This window comes from Borostomias antarcticus (genome assembly GCF_949987555.1).
Source record: "Borostomias antarcticus genome assembly, chromosome: 4".
Classification (NCBI taxonomy): domain Eukaryota; kingdom Metazoa; phylum Chordata; class Actinopteri; order Stomiiformes; family Stomiidae; genus Borostomias; species Borostomias antarcticus.
Window position 1 is genome coordinate 25,549,538 of NC_140237.1, and position 7,785 is coordinate 25,557,322.

The 7,785-nt window shown below is 42.0% G+C and overlaps 1 long non-coding RNA gene across 1 annotated transcript; it reads left to right on the top strand.

The window, feature by feature from the left end:
* The first annotated feature begins 6,393 nt into the window (after nt 1–6,393).
* Nucleotides 6,394–7,257, top strand: LOC311307660. The gene is made up of 3 exons (XR_014630380.1): nt 6,394–6,504; nt 6,916–7,061; nt 7,163–7,257. It is a non-coding gene; the product is annotated as an uncharacterized lncRNA (long non-coding RNA).
* Nucleotides 7,258–7,785: the final 528 nt, after the last annotated feature.

Genomic DNA, 7,785 nt, shown 5'->3' on the forward strand with positions numbered 1-7,785 from the left:
CTGTTTGTGAGCCTGAGGCAATGGCTAGCCAAGACAAATAACCCTCTTCTTCTGTTAGCTCAATTCATGCCAGCTTCAACAACTAAGCATGACAACCACTGCACAATGTTTCTTAACACTGCTCCAATTTCTCTGTCAGACCAAATGGGCTCTCAAAGACGTGGCCATTTTATTACTACCCATAAACACATTGTCACAGGGACACAAACTCCATTCCCAGGGTCGAGTAGGACCTTGCAAGTCCCAAATGTGGTGAAGATGTGGTGGAATTATCAGAGCTTGATGGGAGTCTATCGAGGCTGTCATGGACTCTGGTGATGTCCTCCAGTAGCCAGCTCTGGGCTGAGATGGTGAGTGCGGGATAAGAAACCACTGGCATGTTGCTGCTGTAAAGTACATCATGTCCATGGTAGTGAGTGTCTCGCTGTGACCTGCAAGGTCAGACACTCCCGGGCCTGCGTGGCATTCAGACGCTCTCCATCCTGCTCCCAGCCACAGTCACAACAACAACAACAACATAAACAACCCATGCGCACTGCGGCTAGCCCAGTTCAGACCAGGACTCAGACAAGAGAGCCGGCTGGCTCAGTGTCACGGGGCTCAAAGACAAATTCAAACGATGTCAATCTCGTAGCTGATGAGGATGCGAAGGAGTGTCCTCGAGTCTTGTGACGCAAAATGGTCTTATCTGACGCTTCAGTGATCATCACAAGGCTGTGTCTGAAGAACACATCATCACGCCACACGCTGGAGGAGCTGTAGACTAGTGATTTCTAAGTGGGATCGTGAGCATGGTGCTGGACTGTATTAATGGGATGAGTTTGATCTCTTGCCCTAGCACAGTGAAGGCAGATTATAGGGTAATTAGGCCAGTGGCTGATGGGACAGATCAGAGTGATAATGAAAAGAGACCCTGTCAGTCAAGAGTGGAAGGGCCTCGCTACTCTGGACCGAAAAAAAAGACCAAAAATGTTAACAAAATAATGTGTGGAATGCCTTCACTGTTTTCACAAGATTTCTGACATCTGAAAGATTACTTTACAGACTTTGTTGCTCTCATCGGCAAAACAGATGATTAAGTCTCCGTCGCTCTGGCAAAGGTTCATCTCAACCTTCTCACCCGAAAAGGAAATCGGATGCCTACGGATGAGTTATTGACATTGTCCGCCAGCGGACGGCTTCCATAGAGAACTAATTGAAATCGACGGATACAAAATAACACAACAGACTGTTGTGCCAGGACCTTAGGTTAGAACTTTTTGAATACAATGTGATCTCATTTTACAAGAAGGCTTAATCACCATATAAATTCCTGAGAGTTTAGAGAACACGATGAGACACAAGTAACACTGAATTATTTATCGTGTGGTTTGTTGACTGTGCAATAATATATTCTGGTCATCTCATCTTTGTGTTACCATGAATGCTGTTTTGGTTTAGCATTAACACTGCTGGTATAGCTGACTTCAGTACTGGGTGTCTCTCTGTGCTCAGACTCACTAATTTATTCTTAAGAAACAGGGAAAGAAACGAAAACAGTCACTCACTTTAGAATTTCCTCAAGATTAGTTTAGACTGTTTTCTGTTATGTTTAGTTTTATACAGATTGACAGTGAGGTTGTCACCTATCCCATGGCCTCTTAGATTTCGACATGTCAAGTACAAATGCTTTGGCTTCAAACCTAGGGTCTTATGATCGCCTAGCCCAAGCATTTGCTGTACCATGAGACCAAGAAGGCATGACTAAGTCAGGGCTTCACTAGAGTGTGGTTGCAAATCTCCTAGGCTACATTGTGAAGCAAAACCTGAAAGGAGAGGAAATTGAGAAGGAGAGAGAGAGGGAGAGAGAAAGACAGATACTGTAACTCTGGTAAATACAGTGCTGGTGATTACAGCTCTGCTGGAGGAGCCTGTCTTGATGAGACTGCCAGGGTTTGACGAGCAGCTGGGCTCGGATGCAGCTCCAAATCTTACTCTCATCTAGCTTTGCGTGATGTGATCTGTGTATAACTGGCCAATCAGGGACAAGGGTTATGCAAGCAAGAAGAGGGGCTCACTGTCACAGCATGGAACAAATCACTCATTGTCAGTGTGATTGATGATTTATTATTTAAGTTTTTTCTTCCAAACATCTCTACCCTACAGTGTACTACGGAAGAGCATTAGGGCCAACAGCGGAGGTTTTTTTTTTTAAGCTTCTGAGTTTAAAGTCAGAAATTCAGATCAGAAAATACGTTTTTTCTCAGAAATTCATTTTTTTCTCAGAAATTCTGACTTTAATCTCAGAAGTTATTTCTGACTTTTTTTCTCAGAAATTCTGACTTTAAAGTGAGAAATTCTGAGGTTTTTTCTCAGAAATTCTGACTTTAATCTCAGAAGTTATTTCTGACTTTTTAATTCAGAAATTCTGACTTTAAAGTCAGAAGCTTAAAAAAATAATAAACTCAGTTGTTGGCCCTAATGCTCTTCCGTAGTGTACAGTACCTGTCTGTCTTTACACCAATTAAATTATATGCGCTAGTTGCAGGGAAGCAGTCAGACACTGACAAAAGCACTTTTGGGAACATAGCCCCCAAAATAGTTACCTTTCGAACACATGACTTCTGCAGTGTCTTGTTGGACAGGTCAGGTCAGAGTAGATAGGGACTTCAAGTGCATTCCGTTAACTATGTTAAATAACTATGTTGAATTATGATAAAATCGATAGACAAAGTTATGTTTATCTTAATTGGTATTCTTAAAGTGAGATACTGTAAATAATGACCAAGACGTGGATATCTGGGTGATGCAATGTATGCATGGTATGTCTTCATAAACGTTTCAATATGGAGATAAAATGCTAAGCAAGCTAGAGTGTATCCACCTCTATCGACAGCTGTTCCTCTCCACAACTCCTATTGAAAATCCAATTTTACACACCACAGCCTTTGTGGATTACTTTTGCTCCCGCATATAAAGACGTTCAGATTTTATTAACCTGTAAATACAGTGCCCTGTCACACCGCCATGCATGGCCTTGCATACAGATCCATCAAACAGGGGTTGGGAAATGTAGCTCCAGAGATTAAAGCAACACAAGTGATCTTAGACTTTTGTCATCCTACTGTAGCAGTTCTTGGATTCCATCATTGAGTTGTTCTTCCAATGACCGTGTATGGGATGAGATAGAGGGGATGAGACAGGAAAGGGAATGCTGAGAGAGAGGAAGAGAGAGAAGAAGAGAGAGAAGAAGAGAGAAGGAGAGAGAGAGAGTCATATGAAAATATTGCACTCTTGTGATGAGGTAGGCCTGCTACTAACTGTCCCGTCTGTGGAAAACTGGTCTTCTTACAGATATGAAGATGGGAGAAAACACACAGCACTAGCGGTTGCTGTCCACTCATCAGCTAAATTTGTTTGTTGAGTTATTAGTGCATATTGCCATTGCACAGGTGTTTCCTAGGTAGGCTTAGCAATGGAGAATGGGCTGAGATATCCTAATGGCTTTTTGAAGGAAATTTTGGTCTGATCATTAGCGGTGAAAGAGACTGACCAGTCTCTCCTCTTGCTGTGGAGACTGACCAGAGTGATCACTGGCAGTAAAGCATTTCACCCAGCTTGAACAGAAACTGTGATGGATTTCTCTCTCTCTCTCTCTCTCTCTCTCTCTCTCTGTCTCTCGTCCTTTCACAGACACACATAGACCTTTCATCTATTCCATCAGTTGCCTCAGAGTGGATGTGTGTCTGGTGATGAACCCAGCTTCATTAGCCAAGCTAAAACCCACACCTTGCAGAGCTCGATGAACAATGATTAGGCCTAGTGGCACACCTTACGAGAATGCTGCACGATAATCAGAGAGAAGCCTCAAGCACAACATCGCCTTTGTGATCATATGTTTCAGTAATAATTATGAGATGCTAATATCTGCTGAAAAGGCTCCGTGTTGATAGGGAAACCTTCACAGTCTTGATTGGAAATGAATGGTCAATGGAGAAAATGTGTTTTTTGTTTGTTTTTTGTCGCCTTCGCACAAGTATTGGAGCAATTAAGGTCACTGTTCAGCTGAACGTTATACATTGCCGCATGTTGACTACAACACGCTTTTTTATAAGGCTGATAAGATGAGGGGTGATATTGGCTGCTGTACATTTTTGGGAGGGATATGTTTTGGGTGGAAAAGCAAAACAGAAGAAGAATGGAAAGAGATAATGAGAAAGACGATGAGAGAGGGATGAATAGATAACAAATCTACCTGAAATATTTATAACCTCTGTATCCTTCATCTGGGCTTTCCTTGTTAAAAGGTCCTTTTGGGATTTCTTAATTGAGTTACTTTTCACAAAATAATATGAAAGGCTTTTTTATTCTCCCTTTTCCTTCTGAAGAACGAGCTGATTCCGACAGAGAATAACAATTCTAAGGGTACTCTGGGTTCATTGTCATATAAGCACAATTGAAGTGATTCACATGGTTTCATTGATCAGTCAATAAGTGGAGCTTCTGATTCCACTCCACCAGCAATTTGATCTGAATGAGACGGCTATTACACAGATATTACACAGCTCTTCTCTCTGGAAAAGGACGGATGCATATGACCAAATAACCCTAGACTGAAATCCATGACACAGTTCACTGGTTATTACATACATGCCATTTACTAAGCTCACATAAGAACCCAGAGATAGAGACTTAATAACACACCAGTTATCGAAGCATTGTTTTTCAGGGGGACATTGCTATTGTTTTCGCACAGTGTTTTGAACACCAATCATCTATAGATTACTAGATTATTGCTGCAGTGCCTCTGCTGCAACAACATCTTAATGTCTCTGGGTTTTAATAAGAAATACGTTTGGCTGTTTAAGTGCAGATGTCGAGAGACTGATTCTGATGCAAAGGATTGGCTGATAATCCTCATCACTTTGTCTACAGATGTCCCAGGTAGTGTGAGGTAAACAAGGTGCTGGGGTTTCTCCTACTGTTATATACCACTGAGACCCCGTTCTTTAGCTCAACACACACACACACACACTCTCTCTCACACACACACACACACACACTCTCACACACACACACACACAATTCCCATTGTGATTACGAAAAATATATAATTTGTATTCCATTTTGTAGGGGTTTTATGTTGGGTCTCCAAAACAATGGTTACATATTGTAACCGTAGTTCTATGATTGAGTAGCCCCACAGGACAAGCTCATATTGGCTTGTGAAACCTAGCCAGCTACAATAAAAAATAAAATAAAAAACATACACACACCAGTGCCCAACCAGGTCTGGTGCACCACTGTATAAGCGGACTTCGCCTGCACATCTGCTCCTAACCGAAACTTTCAGTGAGAAGACTGGGGGTTCTGCGCCCTGTTCAGCTCCGCCCCACTCATAAAACTAGGGTTTCAATACGTAACCATCGTTCTATTTCGTGGAGCTCCGCTCCACATGGGTAGCTCCTATTGGCATAAGCAGAGCTACACGACCGCACCATACACTCTTGCTGGACCCAGTAACAAAAACTGGGCAGCCAGGACTTGTGTTATCTCCTCTCCAAGTTTGATGTCAGTAAATAACTTGCTTGTTAGCTTTCAGCGCATCCTAGTCTGTCTGTCTTGCTAACCAGAACTTGGGCTCAGCGCATCTCTTGGTCTGCATGTGTCTTTTGCTTGTCAGCCAGTGACTCCAGAGCTGTGTTCTGTGACTTTGTGCCTGACAAATGTGAGAGTGAAATGTATTATGTACGGTTTGAGAAATGCCACAACGTGCAAAGCTGTTTAAACTGCAGTTCAGAAATGTGTTGCGGTAATAGCTAACGTTACCCGATCTGTTCCACGAATATTTACGCTGTGTGGCCAAATGAGTTAGCTAGATGATGTTAGCTAGCTAGCTACGTTGAAGTACATGTATTAAGTGTACTTGTGTAATAGTTTTTCACTTTGTGAAAAGAGGGTAGGTAATAAACTCGACTCTACTTGTGCTTCTGATACTTGGTTGGTTTCCAGTAAACATACTACACACTGGGTCAGCTAAAAGCCCTTACTAAAGTTGATAAAGAGGAATCATCTCAGCACCACGAGAATGCAGACACAAACAACATCACTGTGTGCTCGCTATCATTCAGATTCAAGCCCTTCCGCTGGTGTCATCAACGTCAGCCACAAAGCAATCATTTACCCAGCCGGCTCCCTCCCTCTGTTCATTCACCCCATTTACTGCTCTTTTCTTTTCAACAATTCAGAGCTGGATGCTGAACCTTGAACCAACAGGAAATACCCCCACCAGCCTGCCTGTGGTCCACAGAGATGTCTCTGACCTGGGGTGAACCGGAGGCAATTGCTTGGAGAGCTATCATAGCAGGGAGTGCATCTCGGCCCTGAGGAGAACTAGCTAATGGATATGGTCGGCCGAGCTTCCCTGAATAAATACAATACCCTCATTTTGGGACCAAGGTAATCTAGGCCAGTCGTCCTGCGATCTTCCCTTGACCTCCCTAGGTGTTGCTGCGGATGGGACAGGTGGGACAAGATGTGTTTATTATTATAATGTATTCTTGTTTTAATCAGCTGCATATTTATTAGTTGAGTGTTCAGTCTAACAGACAGCAGATTAAGGGGTGAATTCTCCTTAGTGTTCAGTCTGACAGAGCAGATTAGAGGGTGTATTCTCCATCGGCTGTGGTGAATATTGCAGGTCAAAATATTGTTAAGCAAAATGCCGTCACAAAATGGTTTCAGATTATGCATATAGAAAGGTGCTATACAAAAATATGTATTATTAGTGGTATTATTATGATTATGATTGTGATTATTACTATTATTATTGTTGTTGTTGTTATTATTATTATTATTTACTATTTCACCTGTGTTCCATTGTGGGTACCTACAACAAATACATGGGAGGTGTGGATTTCTTGGACTCATTTACAGCCAAAGTTCCCCATGAAATGCTTGCCTGCTTGCTGTGGTCAATCCCCGGCTCCTCCACAAGCGGGAATGCAATACTCTCAAGATGTCTAGGCAAGAGATACTGAACAGGAGACAGTTTCAGGCACAGCTAGCATCCTCTCATTCTGGTGGGAATGCATTTCTGCAACTTACCCTTTGTAATATATGAACATATTTCACTCTTTGTAATATTTTTGACATGTATATTAATTGATTCTGTTCTAATCAGGTGAATACAACACTCAAAACTCTGTGAGTTGTGAAGACAAAGAGAGGATGATGGAGACACTGCAATAAAGGATACACCAACAGGCAATGCAGCAAGTGTGATGTTCGTCTTTGCTTTCGAGAGGACAAGAACTGTTTTAGGACAATAAGTCAAGGTCAAATAAGAACAAGGCTAGTAGGCTAGAATTATTTTTTGGAAATATGAATTTTATCCTGTTTAAATGTACCTGGTAAAACCCCTTCTGAAGAAAAATAACCTAGACTCCTCAGTCCTCAGTAATTTTAGACTGATTTACAACCTCACATTTATGCAAAATACTAGGAAATTTGTATTCAATTAGTTGAATAACTTTCTAGATGCAAATTGTATCTAGATAATAATAAATAATAAATTGTATCCTTGATACTTCAGTCTGGTTTTCGCCCTCATCATAGCACGGAGACAGCACTGGTCAAGGTTGTAAACGACCTCAGAATCAACGCTGATGCCAACAAGCTCTCTGTCCTTGTCCTTGTGGACCTGAGCGCAGCTTTTGACACTGTAGATCACAGATATGTTTATTAAAAGACTTGAGAACTAGGTTGGCCTCTCCGGTCCAGTCCTTGACTGGTTCAGGACCTATT